The 18,404-nt window shown below is 44.4% G+C and overlaps 1 long non-coding RNA gene across 1 annotated transcript; it reads left to right on the forward strand.

Moving 5' to 3' along the window:
- The first annotated feature begins 3,254 nt into the window (after nt 1-3,254).
- Nucleotides 3,255-14,416, forward strand: LOC144890894 (uncharacterized). The gene is made up of 3 exons (XR_013622565.1): nt 3,255-3,544; nt 12,244-12,319; nt 14,217-14,416. It is a non-coding gene; the product is annotated as an uncharacterized LOC144890894 (long non-coding RNA).
- Nucleotides 14,417-18,404: the final 3,988 nt, after the last annotated feature.

The following is an 18,404-nucleotide window of genomic DNA, read 5'->3' on the forward strand; positions in this document are numbered from 1 at the left end:
TTGTGAACCTGAGATCATTGCACAACATTTTGAAAATCACGTTTACATATGTACCACTGCAGACTGCAAAAATGGATTTAATCGCCACAGATTTTGGCTCATATTGGCTCATATATTTGTTAATACTGGTGCTACAAACACAAATTTGGTACCAAAATGTGCGGAATGATGACATATATATCTGTAAAAACCATTTGTGATGTAACAAAGGCTTTTGTGTGACCTACAGGCAAAAATAGTGGAATTTTACTCAACAAATCAGCTTCGGGTTTACCAATAAATATCAACAAAAACATTAATTACTTCAAAAATATTGGACTTGCAGACATACTTGTTACATCAACATAATCCAAGTTTATTTACCCTTTGAAAAATATATCTAATGATATAATTGTCACTGAAATGATATAGTTATAACTGAAATCATATGTCGCCCCACTAATGCTGACCGATAGAAATCCCGAAGCAGATATGCAACATGAAGAATTGACTTAAGATTCTGACACAATTGTGAAAGTGACTTTTATAGACATCATGTTGATATAAGCTATTTCACATATGACGATAATGAATTCATAACATGCACTATAACTTATGTACATCTATTACATGAAGTAATACATGTAATACATTAAAAAGTTCAGTCACGCTCTTCATCGGTGCTGTCGTCAAAGACAACAGAATCATCAGCATTTGGACAATCATCTGCACTACACTAGCAGAATTCAGTGCAGGTCAGTCCTGCAGAGATACAATGACATGTTCTGCTCTGCCTACAGTCATCGTCGGTGCAGTAGAGATGCGTGAGATCTCGAACCTCCCTTGGGGCTGCATCCTTTTGGAACATGACAGGCTCAAGTTTGTTGTCTCTGACCTGCCATCCATTACCATCGGGGTTCCAAAGTACAGGCTTCGCTACATGGCTGTGGGTCCATATCGCCACTTGGTAATTTGCTCGCTTCAGATGTTGTTCGAAAGCATCGTCTGTTGGTGGGAAGAGAGATGCCCGTTTGTCACTTGTGCAGGCATAAACATAACGAAGTTGGTCGAGTGTGTGAATTGACTTTGAACCATACAACGACAGAGCATATTTTGTGGCAGTGCTGACGACATTGGTTGTATCTCTGGTTTGGCCTAACCGTGACAGTGGTGCCAAGTGTGCAATGTTTTGCTTGAGTTTCGAATATGCAGTGCGTTTCCCGACTTTGAACAGCGAGGAGGTTGTGTCACAGCCACTTATAGCATGTGATGCTGGCAAGCAACTTGACGTATCCTGACCGATGTCGTCCGTTATTCTGTTGACAGGAATGAATCTCTGACGATTCGTTATTTTTGTACAGTGACCTGCATTCATGTACACTTTGGTGTCCCCAAACATGCCTTTCCCACAGTAATAGATGAGTAGGACCAACACGTCAGTGTCATCACATCGTACACTGACCCTTGAGTGTGCTCTGGCGAGATGGATAGCATGTAGCAGGAGCCATGTGTCAGCCTCCTCATGTGTGCTGAACAATTCAGGTAGTTCCCGGATGCCTCTATGATCCACAACTTTAACTAGCAGGCCATCGTTAAAGCCTCCTGCCAGTGTGACAGATTGGTTTTCCTCAAGCTGCAATTGGGCGGCTACTGTCAAGTAACTGCAGAGGAAATCGGCAAGCGCTGATTTGTTTGTGGTGTTCTTCAGGAACTTCCTGTAGTTTGGAACTGTGCGTTGTCCAACGATGACATATCTGGGTGTTGACTCTCCACCAGTGCGACGTTCTCTTTCCAGCTGCTTGATAGAGAGTGGTACATCATACCTGTCAAAAACCAATGTAACTGATGTCACACCTTGGTTACTAGCAAGCAGTGACTGAATCGTCTGCATTATGGTACGTCTGAGATCGTCAAATGTGTCAAACTGGGCTTCATCAAGTGCCTGAAGTAGTGCCATCCCATCAATGACATAAGCAGTATCATGTTGGTCAGAGGGTTCGAGCACCTGGACTTCCTCGCAATTAGCTTCTTACTTCTTTGCCAGATCCGCCTTGTTGGTTTTTCGCATTGTCCCATCATTGTTGAAGAGGGATGGTGGCACAGGAGCCAGTTCATGTGTCAGGACTTGTTCCAGACTGACATCGCGTTTCTTTGAGACAGCAAGCAGCCGCCGGAAAAGTACTTCTGAATCCACCATCAATTTATCTCGTTTGTTGGTTTTCATGGGTTTTGACATGTCCGCAAACGTTGGTGTCTTTGTTTGTGAGTCTGTTTCCCAGAAACTCTTGGTTTGGTCAGCAAGAAGTCGCTTTTCGATAAAACTTTTGTTGCATTTCTGGGCGTCTGTTAAGAAATGTCCAAGTCCGTTTGATACTTCTTGTGAAGCACCCAACCTGGCCTGTGGCGATGTTGACCAATTCGTCAGGTACAGTACGTAGGTCAAACGGATTTTGTGCGTTTGATACAAATTCCGTGATCTTGGTAACATCTTGTTCATCCCTTACCATCCTTGTCTTTCCATGCTCAGCGTGGTTTGTGGAAGCTACTTCAGTGTCCCCATCACAGAGTTCTTTAAAAGCCGTCCTCAGGTTGACAAATGGCGATCGTCCTCAGGTTGTTCTTCATAACACCTTCATCACTACAGCTGGTTACATTCGTGTGTGATTTCTCACTGGTGCACCACTGAATAAAGGCGTAGAGTGTATTAGGAACGAATTCTGCACAGTGCTGAATATATGTTTCCTCGACAGGTGCATACATATTTCCAACATGCTCGATATCAGCCATGTGCTTCCTCAGGATACCAGCTGCAGCATGCAAAGTATGCATTTCACTATCTATGGCTGATGGTACATCAGACGGGATGTCTTCATATTCTGGTTCATCAGTCATGCTCTGCAGAATCGTGGCTTTTCTCAGGGCATCACCTAAGGTCACAGAAGAAGAGCATATGATGTCAGTGTGGCCATCAAATGTTACACAGACTATTTGGTCACCATAATATTTAGTTAATCGCTCCTTCAACTTCCAAGTTTTATACTGTTCTGCATTCGTGGTACCCAGTGAAACCAAATATCCAACGTATTCATCTTTCAGATGAACGAGGGGTGTCACTGTCTTAGTTTTGGAGAACACAGTTTGTTCCAGATAACATTTCAGTTCATCAAAAGCTTCATCATGTAATGTGCCCATTGTTTCCTCTCCTGATTTACGAATTGCAGCAGTGATGTTCCGTTCTGAAATATAGTGAGAATAGCATAACCTGTGGTACTTGGCATCATAGGCGAACAAATCTGGAAAGGCAAGCATGCGCATGTGTATTTTATTGTCTTGTCTTTTGTCAGCTGCTGCCAGAACTTTTTCTCTGGTGGACTGTCCAGTTCCTGTAGATACCGGTGTAAGTGTGTTTCTGGAAGTGTTGGATTTTCCACAAATGAAGCAGTTAGTCCTGATGTCAAACCCAGCTGTTTCATTTCTGCTGATTCTTGTGTGTTCTGTTGCCGCAGACGTGCATGGTTGCTGGTCACTCTCACTGGGGTTGGATGTGGAGATATTTGACTTGCTGGTATACTTGGCCCGACACGATTTGTGGAATGATACTTTCAAATCAAGACTCAATATGTCTTGTTGCAAAGGCCAGATACTTTCATAAACGTCATCTTTTCTGATTTGACTTGCTTTGAAGATTGCACTCAAACCATTAAATGTTGGGTTCGTTACAACTTCTTGCTTTTTAGGGTTGAGGGGTTTAAAGCATATGATGCAGTGGTCAGTGTCAATTTTACGACGCTTCACAACAGGTGGTTCCAAATCCATAATTGCAGATCAATTGTCAGCACAAGCATCTGAAATGAAATAATTAAAGATAAGTATATATCAGTCGTTTTATAAAAAGGCAATTAAGCTCAAAATTGATTTTCTGCAACTGGATTTAAAATCATTCTTGTTTGATTAATGCATATACATGTATTATAAATTAATCAATGTCGGTTACTTTTAGGGGGGGTGACATATGGTTTCGGTAATAACTCTATTAATTCAACTGATTTATCTTTATGAGTTATATTTCTAAAAAGGAGAATGATAGAGGGTTATTTTGATGTAATATGTAGTAATACAACTCAAATACTTATGAAGAAATTAATTGTTTAGTTGATATTTATTGGTAAACCCGAAGCTGATTTATTGCGCAAAATTCCACTATTTTTGCCTGTAGGTCACACAAAAGCCTTTGTTACATCACAAATGGTTTTTACACATATATATGTCATCATTCCGCACATTTTGGTACCAAATTTGTGTTTGTAGCACCAGTATTAACAAATATATGAGCCAATATGAGCCAAAATCTGTGGCGATTAAATCCATTTTTGCAGTCTGCAGTGATACATATGTAAACGTGATTTTCAAAATGTTGTGCAATGATCTCAGGTTCACAACCATGATTTTCTAACTCCCCAAACATCCCTCTTCAAGAAAAAATAGGTTGTGACTTGTTCTACCGTGGGTAGGGGTTTCTCACATTTTAGGCCCCTTTTTTAATTTGGCCACTAGCCTAACTGTAGCGACCCATGGGTTCCCCAAGCAAGACCAGCATCAGAATCTCCTTGCTCCAGCCGGTGACGTCACCGGCGGGGATCCCCGGTGCCAGAGTAGCTGGTCACGTGACCGCCAAAGCGTGCCGCGCGTGCGGGTATAATCAGCTACACCTGTTGATCACGTGACCGCCGAAGCACGCCACGCTTGAGAGGCGTGGCTTTCGGTTTCTGGTTGTGCTTTATAATGCAGCCCGATAAATGGGCTTTTCAGTGTTCCTGAGTTGGTTTTGAGAATAAATATCTTCTCGGACGAGTTTGTGTCTTGCCCGTCATTTCGTCCGTATCAAGCAAGAGCCCTGGCTCTTCAATACTACAACTTGCGTGATGAAGATGATGATGAATTAGCTGTGCAGTACTGATGACGATGAAGGTGATGACGATGATGAATGTACTGCACAGCCAGAAAGAGCATTACAGTTACCCATTACGTGGGTAACTAGCGCAAATGGAAGCTGCCGCATCTGCGTTTTCCATACGCACGACTCTTTGTCTCTTTGTCTACTGTTCTACTGTACACTATGTACAGTATTTTATTTCTTGTAATATGTTTTAATTATTGTATTTTTCTTATTTTTTTACGTTTTTTAATTTTTTAGGCTAGAAAATGCTTATTTTACCACAAAAATATTTAAAATAATAGTATATAAAAATACATTTATACCGCAAAATCCCGCGATATAGCGAAAAATCGGCGATATAATTTTACATATACTAGCGAGAAAAACCCGCGATGTACCGAAGCCGCGAAAAGTGAACCGCGATATAGCGAGGGATGACTGTATATATATTTATATTTATATATATATATTTATATATATATTTATATATATATTTATATATATATTTATATATATATTTATTTATATATTTATATATATATTTATATATATTTATATATATTGTTGCGGTTTTGAGAACCCACACTTGTATATAAACTCTTGTAAATATGACATTAAAAGGTTAAAGGTAGCACCCCTAGTTAGGCCACAAGCAACACGTAGGCCACCATAGGAACTCAGTTATTTCATTAGTATGTGTTTTAGATAAGGCCGTGTTTCCAACAGTTGAATCTGTGTTGTGTCGATCAAATAAGAGTAGGTCCCCAATCCGTCCATTTTTGCCAACCTCTCTCTCCAAGCGATGCCATTACGTGCCTCTGCCAGCAGCGTTCGTTGCCTTGAGCTGAAGCTCGCCCAAACGCCGCCATAAGCCATGCGGTTAGGCCCGAGAAAAGGGGCGGAACGGCAAGAAGAAGGTGTGGCCACGTCATCCAGTCATCAAAGGCGTGGCCGGTAAGCCCCCACCAGCCAACCAGGGCTGAAGGAACATCACCAACGGGCGTGGCTTTGGGGAGCGCGGAGTGATCGCGTGGCGCATTATATAAGCGTGAACGCAAAGCCCTTTTACGGACTTTTGTCGGGAGAGCGCGCTGATTGCATTGTAAAAGGACTCGGAGGGGAGAGCGCTCGTAAGAACGGACTCGGACTTACTGCGGGAGAGAGCTCACCTTCACCACAGGACACTTGCGTGTGCACGGCATTGAGCACAGAACTAATTGGGAGAGCGCACCTTATCAAAGGAGGACTTGAGAGAGAGAGAGAGAGAGAGAGCGCTTGGCACAAGTGTGCACGAATTACATACGCAGCATCCCAGCCTCCCCCGTTACATAAACTGTCCGGTCGCGTTCAACCATATGCGGAGCTGCCTGCCAGGTTTCGCCTGCTGGACTGGAGCCGACTGGAGCCTGGACCCCATTGCCGGACCTTCCACCCTACCAACTACAATCCCCGTGTGTGTGTATGTTTGTCTGGTGTATTAGAATAAGACTGTTTTAAGACTGCCCCGTGTGCTGCTTCTTCCTCTTCATCCTGTACATTCTTTCGTTTCCTCTTATCCTTCTTGTACATTGTAAATAAATTACTTGTTCTTCCTGGTTTTCCTTTTATCCGATCGCATTCGTCTTTTCTTCCATTGGGTAAACGTGGCACGATTGAAACCGCTATAATCGGGACTAGTCACTTTGTTAATAGCTCGGATCGCGGATTGCTATCCGCTCGGCATTTTCCAACATATCCGTGGTTCGAGTGGGAGTTATTCCCTCGTTTCCGGCCGGCGTTAGTACTTAGGTAGTAGTGAACCCCTAGGCCTAACAAACCCTATCTAACGCCGCGCCCCGGGAAGGACGTTATAAACCCCAGGACTCGGGTCGGCCAGGTAAAAAGACAAGGGGATTAATCCCCCCCCCCCTTGATAAGGGGAGTGCCGACCCCCGAGATCCGTAACAATATTTATATATATATATTTATTTATATATATATATTATACATATATATATTTATATATTTATATATATATTTATATATGTATATATACATTATACACACTAGCTGAATGCACCCGGCGTTGCCCGGCTTCTTTTTGAATGAATTTACTCCTATAATTCAGCTTTTACTCGCGGCCGTAGAAGATTGACTACTATCATTCAGCTCAGCTTTTAATTGCGAAATGGGCCCAGCCCGGCTGAGGCGGCCTCGACCGGCCTTGCCACCAAGCCTATAACCTTCCCGGGACCTGTCCCGACATTTTTTGTTTCAGAGGTTTCATCCTATCTTTCACCGTTCAGGCGATTAGCGCGTGCAGACAAAAACAAACAAACAAACAAACAAGAACTTTATTTTATAGATATAGATAACTAGCTGAATGCACCCGGCGTTGTCTGGGTTCTTTTGAATGAATTGAATCTTCTGTACATAGGTCTGACGTGAGCCCAGTATCAGTTAGTGCTCAACGATTCCTTGTTCTTTCTTCTGTCGGGCCCCACGAGAGAGAATTTTGAAAGTGTGTGTTGCAATCAGTCAGACATTCCTATTAAGTGCATAAGTTGTACTTCAAGAGAATTTTGAAAGAAGAAGAAGATTTATTGCGAAATGGGCCCAGCCCGGCCGAGGCGGCCTCAACCAGCCTCGCCACCTCGCCTCGAACCATCCCTGGCCCGTCCCGACATTTTTTGTTTCAGAGGTTTCCTCCTGTCTTTCACCGTTCAGGAGATTAGCGCATGCAGACAAACAAACAAAAAACAAACAAACAAACAAACAAAAACTTTCTTTTATATATATATATATATATATATATAGATAGAGGATAGAAGATAGATAGAAGAAGAAGAAGAAGAAGAAGATCTAAGATATATATAGATAGACATACATACACTAGCAAAAGTACCTGGCGTTGCTGGGTAACAATGAGTCACTTCCTGACGGGAATATGAATGAGGGGGGAAGGGGAGGGGGAAGAGACAGAGGAAACGGAGGGGAAGGTGGAGGGAAACTGTGGGAAGGGAGTGGTGGGGGAGGGGGAGATAGAGAGTTTGGGTGGTGGGGAGAGAGAAAAGAGGAAGGAGAGAAGGGAGGGTGGAGGAGGAAAGGAAAAAAGGGTGGAGCGAGGAAGCTTGGGGGGGGGGGGGGGGGGGGTGAAGGGAGGTGGTGAGTGAATATAATCGTGGAAAAATGGGTACATGAAAACAAAAAGGCAGCTCTGTCTACTGTAACGCCATGGCTTGCAAAAGCAGCTTGAATAGCGTTCACCAATTTTGTCAGATTTCACGCCAGATTTGGACATTATTTAGTTACAGCATCCAATGCTCATATCCAGATTTTGATGATTATGCTTCAATTATGTAATGATAAATCGATCGTGTTTCCAAGGCAAGGCACGTTTGAGTCGGCCTTAACAAAATGGCAGCTTAAGAACCCAGCGAGGTGCAGATGGCGGGCCGCGATATTAGTAAGCCACTACATTGGGGTTTTTTTTTTTCCTTATGAGCACCTCGTTAATCATCTTCAAAAAGTGTGTTGTAACACACCAAAACACCCAGTTTTCATCCTCGCAATCTGTTGGAGGTCCAGGTGTATGCATGCAAAGTTTGGGGCTGCTAGGTTTCATGGTTTTGGAGTTATGGAGGAGACAGACGGACTTACGGACACTGCCTTTTATTATTATAGATATATGTATATAATATCATTTGGTTTTTATGATCATATGTTTGACTTGGATGAACTCCTAAGTCACAGGATATAATGAGTTGAAATAATGTGATTTTGCTTGGGGTGTGTCCAGGAGGGTTTTGGGCATTTAAAAATATATGTAGGTGCAGGTGCTTCGAGGGGGTGGGGATGGAGGGTGGTGGGCTGGCGATACAAAATCTATGCAGTATGAGTGTGTTTTGTAGCGCCATCCAATGGTGGTGGGAGGAGAGGCAAGTCATCTATGGAGATTATTTGCAATTTTGCACTGTACATGTGGCATAGTGACCCTTACCCCTAAGTGCTTTACTGACCCCTACCAGAGAGAGTGTGTATTGTGTTCCTATGTGGAGTGGGTGTTTCTCGTCCAGTACAATTATCGCAATGTATCTCTGCAAAATGACTGTTTCTCTCTCTCTCTCTCTCCCTACGTCTCTCCCCCTCTCCCTACGTCTCTCCCCCTCTCCCTACGACTCTCCCCCTCTCCCTACGACTCTCCCCCTCTCCCTACGACTCTCCCCCTCTCCCTACGACTCTCCCCCTCTCCCTACGTCTCTCCCCCTCTCCCTATGTCACTCCCCCTCTCCCTACATCTCTCCTCCTCTCCCTACATCTCTCCCCCTCTCCCTACCTCTCTCCCCCTCTCCCTACGTCTCTCCCCCTCTCCCTACGTCTCTCCCCCTCTCCCTACGTCTCTCCCCCTCTCCCTACGTCTCTCCCCCTCTCCCTACGTCTCTCCCCCTCTCCCTACGTCTCTCCCCCTCTCCCTACGTCTCTCCCCCTCTCCCTACGTCTCTCCCCCTCTCCCTACGGCTCTCCCCCTCTCCCTACGTCTCTCCCCCTCTCTCTACGTCTCTTGCCCTCTCCCTACGTCTCTTCCCCTCTCCCTACGTCTCTCCCCCTCTCCCTACGTCTCTCCCCCTCTCCCTACGTCTCTCCCCCTCTCCCTACGTCTCTCCCCCTCTCCCTACGTCTCTCCCCCTCTCCCTACGTCTCTCCCCCTCTCCCGACGTCTCTCCCCCTCTCCCTACATTTCTCCCCCTCTCCCTAGTCTCTCCCCCTCTCCCTAGTCTCTCCCCCTCTCCCTAGTCTCTCCCCCTCTCCCTAGTCTCTCCCCCTCTCCCTAGTCTCTCCCCCTCTCCCTAGTCTCTCCCCCTCTCCCTACGTCTCTCCCCCTCTCCCTACGTCTCTCCCCCTCTCCCTACGTCTCTCCCCCTCTCCCTACGTCTCTCCCCCTCTCCCTACGTCTCTCCCCCTCTCCCTACGTCTCTCCCCCTCTCCCTACGTCTCCCCCTCTCCATACGTCTCTTCCCCTCTCCCTAAGTCTCTTCCCCTCTCCCTACGTCTCTTCCCCTCTCCCTACGTCTCTTCCCCTCTCCCTACGTCTCTTCCCCTCTCCCTACGTCTCTTCCCCTCTCCCTACGTCTCTCCCCCACTCTTTACGCCTCTCCCCCTCTCTTTACGTCTCCCCCCTCTCTTTACGTCTCCTCCCTCTCTTTACGTCTCGCCCCTCTCTTTACGTCTCGCCCCTCTCTTTACGTCTCGCCCCTCTCTTTACGTCTCGTCCCTCTCTTTACGTCTCTCCCCCTCTCTTTACGTCTCGCCCCTCTCTTTACGTCTCTCCCCCTCTCTTTACGTCTCTTCCCCTCTCTTTACGTCTCTCCCCCTCTCTTTACGTCTCTCCCCCTCTCTTTACGTCTCTCCCCGTCTCTTTACGTCTCTCTCCCTCTCTTTACGTCTCTCCCCCTCTCTTTACGTCTCTCCCCTCCCTTTACGTCTCTCCCCTTCTCTTTACGTCTCTTCCCCTCTCTTTACGTCTCTCCCCCTCTCTTTACGTCTCTCCCCGTCTCTTTACGTCTCTCCCCGTCTCTTTACGTCTCTCCCCGTCTCTTTACGTCTCTCTCCCTCTCTTTACGTCTCTCTCCGTCTCTTTACGTCTCTCTCCCTCTCTTTACGTCTCTCTCCCTCTCTTTACGTCTCTCCCTCTCTCTTTACGTCTCTCCCTCTTTCTTTACGTCTCTCCCTCTCTCTTTACGTCTCTCCCTCTCTTTTTACGTCTCTCCCTCTCTTTTTACGTCTCTCCCTCTCTTTTTACGTCTCTCCCTCTCTTTTTACGTCTCTCCCTCTCTTTTTACGTCTCTCCCTCTCTTTTTACGTCTCTCCCTCTCTTTTTACGTCTCTCCCTCTCTTTTTACGTCTCTCCCTCTCTTTTTACGTCTCTCCCTCTCTTTTTACGTCTCTCCCTCTCTTTTTACGTCTCTCCCTCTCTTTTTACGTCTCTCCCTCTCTTTTTACGTCTCTCCCTCTCTTTTTACGTCTCTCCCTCTCTTTTTACGTCTCTCCCGCTCCTTTTACGTCTCTCCCGCTCCTTTTACGTCTCTCCCTCTCTTTTTACGTCTCTCCCGCTCCTTTTACGTCTCTCCCTCTCTTTTTACGTCTCTCCCGCTCCTTTTACGTCTCTCCCGCTCCTTTTACGTCTCTCCCGCTCATTTTACGTCTCCCCTCTCCTTTACGTCTCTCCCTCTCTTTTTACATCTCTCCCTCTCTTTTTACGTCTTGTGATGTGCGCAAATATTAATATGCTGCTGCAGACGCTTTCCATTGTCCTTGCTTGGGTGATGGACGGGTGATGGTTTTGGGGTTGATGTAGTACAGGCATGATGGGCCGATTGGCCTCGTCTTATGCCAAAGTTCCTTGTATTTTGGAATGGCCAGTGCCAGCTGCATTTGTAAAGTGAAAATCCCACACATATCTTTTGTTTTATTTTAGGCTCTTTGAAGGACAGATAATTTTGGCCCATTTGGGATAATGCTTTCACTGAGGCTGTGTATTCACTAATATATCAGCACAGATAGACTCATTGTATTATGATAGATGTGCAAGTGGTATTCACTAAAGTTATTGTCCCCCGTCGCACCGCGGAGCGAAAGGGGGACTATGGTTTTCCCCTCAGTCCGTCCGTGCGTGCGTAAGCGAAGGACCGAATTCTAATCTGGTGCGTGGGTGTATCTAGGCATATGGAAGAACGCTGTTGAAAATTGGGTCGCCACGTCAAAATCCAAGATGGCCGCCGCCATGTATGTCTGAACCTTGTGAGCGAAATATCTTGAAAAATAAGCGAAGTACCAACTTCTAATCTGGTGTGTGGGCATATCTAGGCACAAGGAAGAACGCTGTTGAAAATTGGGTCGCCACGTCAAAATCCAAGATGGCCGCCGCCATGTATGTCTGAACCTTGTGAGCGAAATATCTTGAAAAATAAGCGAAGTACCAACTTCTAATCTGGTGTGTGGGTGTATCTCGGCATAATGAAGAACGCTATTGAAAAGTGGGTCGCACGTCAAAATCCAAGATGGCCGCCATCATATATATGTCTGAACCATGTGAGCGAAATATCTTGAAAAATAAACGAACTACTAACTTCTAATCTGGTGTGTGGGTGTATCTATGCATAAGGAAGAATGCTATTGAAAATTGGGTCGCCATGTCAAAATCCAAGATGGCCGCCACCATGTATGTCTGAACCTTGTGAGCGAAATATCATATCATAGCATGTTTTCTGCGTCTTCCACTTTGTCAACTCACATCACTTCCCCGACGGGGGACCTAGGCGTAACGCTTGTTTTCTTTATATTCATTGCAGGGCCCACTGACCGACATCCTGAAGCCGTTAAGGTAGCTCTGAGCAGGACGGACCTTCTGGCAACAGTAACCATTTTGTAAGTAGTGAATCATGAACACTTGAGTTCATGGAAAACCTTACTCTTTGCAGTCTTGAGAGTAGAACATGGGAAGGGTATTTTTCAAGTCTTGCTTTGCTTTTCCATGTTCAATCTACATTTCCTACGAGCCGCTGTTTTGTCTGAATCACGATATTCTCCAATGCTTAGATTGCGAGCAGCAAATTTCATTGGTCGAGATGGTGTTATATTTACCTCCGCCACCAAAGGTGGATGGAGGTTATGTTTTCACCCCTGTCTGTCTGTCTGTTTGTCTGTCTGTGAACAAGATATCTCAAAGTTGTGGATGGATTCGGACAAAATTTGGCAGAGAAGTAGTGTATGTGACAAGGACGAAATTATTAGATTTTGGTGAAGATCTGGATTCCGATCCGGTTAGTAGAATTTTTTAAGTGATTCTTCACATTTGGGAGATAGAGCCAAAAACGCTACATAGCAGGATATCTCAAAAATTTCAAAAATTTGGACGAAACTTGGTGGACAGGTTGCGTGACGAGGCCGAATCGATTCGATTTTGGTGAAGATCTGAACATGGATTTAGGTACCAGAGTTATTTAATTTCAAAGTGATTCTTCACCATTGAGAGATTGGGTGAAAAGTGATAATTAACACGATATTTAAAAAAATTATGGACGAGTTTTGACTAAACTTGGTGGACGAGTTGGTTAGGCGACTAGAACAAGCCGATTAGATTTTGGTTCAGGTCCGAATCCAGGTCCGGCCTATCATTGGGATACAAAACAAAGTGTTCAGCCTGGTGGAGGTATGCGCTCTACCGAGTGCCGTTCTAGTTTGTCCAACTACTGCTAAACGGAAGGGTTTTGAAAGTGCCAAAAAGGCGTTTTATGTTCTGCAGTGTTCAAGTGTTTAATTAAATTGAAATAAGAGATTTTAAATGTCATACAAAAAGAAATTCGATAGTTTACCGCTGTTGATGCAGCATCTATCTCTGATCATCCACTCATAGCTCATCTAGATCACGGCAGATGTCTCATTATCTGCCATGATCTTTCTTGGGAAAATCACATTTCCAAGCTGGCCTCCAAAGCCAGTTGCCAACTTGGCATGCTCAGTCCTGTGAAGTCCTTCTTGGCACTACTGAGCTTCTCACCACATACAAAGCTTTCAAAATTTTCTCACCCATAGCTCTCGTGCAGGGCGGCCTCGTGCACCCATGACTCGCGTGCAGGGCGGCCACGTGCATCCGTGGCTCGTGCAGGGCGGCCGCGTGCACCCGTGGCTCTCGTGCAGGGCGGCCGCGTGCACCCGTGGCTCTCGTGCACCCGTGGCTCTCATGCAGGGCAGCCGCGTGCATCCATGGCTCTCATGCAGGGCTATGCATGCACCCGTGTCTCTCTTGCAGGGTGGCCGCGTGCACCCGTGGCTCTCGTGCAGGGTGGCCACATGCACCCGTGGCTCTCGTGCAGGGCGGCCACGTACACCCGTGGCTCTCGTGCAGGGTGGCCTCGTGCTCCCCGTGGCTCTCGTGCAGGGCGGCCTCGTGCTCCCCGTGGCTCTCGTGCAGGGCGGCCTCGTGCTCCCCGTGGCTCTCGGGCAGGGCAGCCTCGTGCACCCGTGTGTCTCCTGCAGGGCAGCTGCGTGCACCCGTGTCTCTCCTGCAGGGTGGCCACATGCACCCGTGGCTCTGGTGTGTGCTTTCTGTGCTCATGGCACTCGTTGCACAGTGCACCCGTGACCATGTGCTTGTATGTATGTGGTCTCTTTTGTGCGTTTGCCTGTTATATCTTGGGATATTTTTTTTCTATTTGTTATTTGTGTTGAATATCATGTCAATCCTGAAATATTATTATTTTGCAAGTTATTTGTATTGTTTGACTAATTTCAGCACATCTTGGGGGTGGTGAATCTGTTTCAGTGGTGTACTGTAGACTTTTCATCTGGAAATTGACCATGACTTCGGCCGCAATGCTTGCAACCGAAACTTTTGAACAAAATGGAGGCCTGGGAAACCAAGGGATCGTTGGCGAAGGTAAGTTGTTCTTTTGAAAATTGTCAGTAAATGTTTGGAGAAATTTATCTTTGAAGATGCTTACAAGTACATTCGGATGTCATCTTGCAGATTTCCACTTGTTTCAAAATTACTCAAGATAAATAAAAAATTTGAAAAACAAAAGACAATGTTGATGTGCGTTGGACCAGTGCTGAGTGAAAGTTCTCTGTTTTGCCTGTCCCTTTGGTTAATTCTAGCCTTGCCTACCCATCGCTTCGCTGACAGTTTCAAGTCATCTTGATGCTTGTCTGCTTGATCCAGGTTATTAACTGGACCCGTTGTTTTTGTCATCAACAAAAATGTACACAAAGTTTTTGATCAATTCTGGCAGATCATTAATAACGATAAACAAACAAGAGGTTCCAGTACACTGCCCTCTGGTACAGCACTTCTAGCAGTACTCCAGATTGAGCTTACTCCATTCATAGTGACTTTTTGTCGTCTTCTTTTTGGAATGTTCCAATCTAAGTTTGGCCTTTACCTCTGATACCATATGAGGCAATCTTCGTCAATAGTCTCTTGTGCGTAACAGCATAAAATGCTCTGCGGAAGTCAAAATAGAAAATATCCAATGCATCGTGCTCGTCAATCATGCCTGTCAATTCCTCGAAAGCACACATGAGTTGACCTTTGCGATCTTCGAGGCGCAAAACCATGCTGACATCTATGATTGAAGTGCATTTCATTTGATTGAAGAGGTTATGGGTCATCATGTGCACTGGTATGCCATCTCTGACCAGCACTTATGCACCACTGATGTCAAGCTTAGTGTGGTAGTTTTCAACAGCCTGGTCTCTTCCTTTCTTGTGAATGGATGTGATGTTGGCCATTTTCCAATCCTGTGGAAGAACCGTTTCATTGAGTGACTTTGTGACGATCATCTGTGGAGGTTCTACAATGACTTTTGCCACTGCCTTTTTCAAGCATCTTGGATGTACAGAGTCTTCAGAAAGTATTCACACCCCTTGACTTCTTTCACATTTAGGTGTTGCAGCCTGAATTTAAAATGGATTAAATTGAGATTTCTTGTCACTGATCTACACATAATATCCAATGTAATGTCAAAGTGGATTTTTGTTTTTTAGAAATTATTTTATTCATTTATAAATTTTAATTTTATTAATTTATTTACATGTTTTTTTGTTTTTATATATTTTTTAATATTTATTTTATTTATAAATTTATAATTGTGTAATTATATATATATAATTTTAATTTATAAATAATAATTTTTATATTTATTTTATTTATATATATATATATATATATATTTTAGAAACACGTTCAAAGTACACTGCCCCCATGCCAAATAAATAAATGACATATCCTCCAGCGCAAAGCATTGCCGGGGCACCTAAGGTGCCCAGCGATACCACCAGGCAACACATGGAGATGGTATTGGGAGAGGTGTACAATAAATTGATGGATTAATTGTGTAATTAAAATAAATGATAACCGTAAAATAATTAATTTCTTAATCAAATGGCTAAGAGCACACCTAAACCACCAGTGTTTTATTCAAAGCTGTAACCCTTTGTGAAGTAATTAAATTATTAAATAATCGAAAACATTTAATAAATGATTAATTGATTAATCAATAAATCAAAAATATCCTTTATAGTCAAATCACTTGGTCACTGCGGTGTCCAAATATCAGCTTCCTTGCTTTGGTGCCTGAGATATTGCCCAGATGAGACATAAAATAAATAAGTGATTAATAAATCGATGATAATTTAGTAATTAATAGAGACTGTATTGTCTGTATTGCATTAATAGAGACTGTCTGTATTGCAGCTCATAGAAGACTGTATTGGGAGGGAGAGGTGTACAATAATTGATTGATTAATTGCATAATGAAAATTAATAAACACTTTTCAAAAAATGTTTTCTTAATCAATTGGCTAATAGCATACCTAAACCACCAGCGCTACATCCGAAGCTATAACTTTTTGAAAATTAATTAAATAGGTCATCAATCGAAATTAATTAATTAATTGATTAATCAATAACTAATTAATCAATGAATTGATTAATCAATCAAAAATATCCTTTATAGCCACATCACTTGGTCACTGTTGTGTCCAAATATTAGCTACCTAGCTCAAAAGGTGCCTCAGATATTGATTGCCCAGAAGAGAAAGGAAATAAAGAAGTTCTTAATTAATCAATAATAATCAAGTAATTTATCAATTAATAAATCAAAAAAAAAATACTGTTCTTGCCAAAGCACTTGCTCGTTATTGTGCCGAAATTTCAGCCTCCTAGCTCAAAGGATGGCTGAGATATCGCCCGGGCAAACAAACAAACAAACAAGAAAACAACCGGAGTGAAAACTGAGCACTCCGTTTCAGCGCGCGTCTTTGCCAGGCCCCTTTGGTGCCCGGCAATGATGTTATGCAGCGCCTGGAGATGGCATAGGAAAGGTGGGTGTACAAAAAGACAAGGGGTGTTGATATTTTCTGATGGCACTATCCAGTCCTGCAGACTTTGAGCGCTTTAGAGCTTTGTGCACTTTTCCCTGAAAGGCCATTTAATGCCATTTTTATTTGTTAACATCAAATTTCAACGTAAACCCTTGCGTTCTCAGCACATTATTTTTCAATTGTTCGACAACATTTTCATTCAACAATGTTTTCTGATGATCTCGCTGTGGTATGTCTTCCTGCTTTTCATGACAGTTTTTAATCGTTTTTGGATCCAAAGTGGCAGGTCTTCCCTCTTACTGTCGCCACCATCTTTGAACTGAATTTATAGACTGCCAAACCTCATATTGTACACCGCTCCTTTCCTGTGCCATCTCCAGGTGCTGCATAACGTCATTTCCGGGCACCGAAGGGGGCCCGGAAATGACGCACGCTGAAAGGGAGTACTCGGTTTTCACTCCGGTTTTTTTTTTTTTTTTTTTTTTTTTTTTTTGTATACAAGATCGAGGCTCGTGAAAGAGCGAACATTTATCACACAGAAAGACAAACCGACACATAACCGACAAACCGACACATAAAACAAATAACATCGGGAGCGGTAGACAAGATGGGGAGAGAGGGGGATGGACACAAACACAACATTTGGGAGCAGGAACCGAGAGACATGGAGACATCGAGAGATCTGTGGGAGGGAGAGGGCTTTGGGGGGGAGGCATGGGAAAGGGGGTGGGAGAGGCATAAAACATATGGACACTGCCAGGACTACCAGGAAAGAAGTTGGAATTACAAACAAGGTGGATCTGGGGTGAATTAGTGGGGGTAGAAAAGATCAAGGTTTTGGATGGGGGAAGATAAGAGATGGTAGTGAACAGCTGTTTTAAAGACCTGGAGGGAGGAGTGGGATTGAAGGGAGTGTGGGAGTTTGTTCCAGAGGCGGGAGAAAAGAGGAATGAAGGAGTGAAGGTGAGCAGAGAGCCGAGATTTCAGCAGTTTAACCATCAGAGGCTTGCTGGCAGATCTTGTGCGACCTGTAGGAATATTTGGGGGACAGAGCACAGAGAGAGCTGGGGGAGCAAGGCCGGAGAGGAGTCGGTAGAAGACAGAAAGACCACCTACCTGCCTGCGGTGAGTGAGTCAAAGGCCCTCAGAGATAGCTTCATCGCGGGAGATTCCAATGATTCTGAAAGCTTTGGTTTCAACAGCATGAAGCCGAGCTAGGTGTGAGGCAGGAGCACCAGCCCATAGGGGAGAACAGTATTGCATTGAGCTGCGGATGAAAGCCTTGTATGTGGTGAGGAGCTCAGGTGTGCCTAGGAAGGACATCGCACGACGTAGGATGCCCAGTCGGCGACTGGCTTTGCAGGCCAGCTTGGAAATGTGGTTTTCCCAAGAAAGATCATGGCAGATAGTGAGACCCAAAAGCTTGAGCGACAGAACTTCTTGGAGAGGATTGTTGAGAAAGTAGATGGGAGGGTTGTCCAGTCGATCTTTTCGGAGAGACATAGTAAGAGTGTGAGATTTGTCAGGATTGAAAGACATGTTCCACTTGTTTGACCAGTCTGTGATTTTGTCCAGGTCTTCAGAGAGTGAGGAGGCTGCAGACTGCCGATCTGAGGGAAGAGGAATGGAG

This window comes from Myxine glutinosa, chromosome 2 (assembly GCF_964187855.1).
Source record: "Myxine glutinosa chromosome 2, kmMyxGlut1.1, whole genome shotgun sequence".
NCBI classification, from domain to species: domain Eukaryota; kingdom Metazoa; phylum Chordata; class Myxini; order Myxiniformes; family Myxinidae; genus Myxine; species Myxine glutinosa.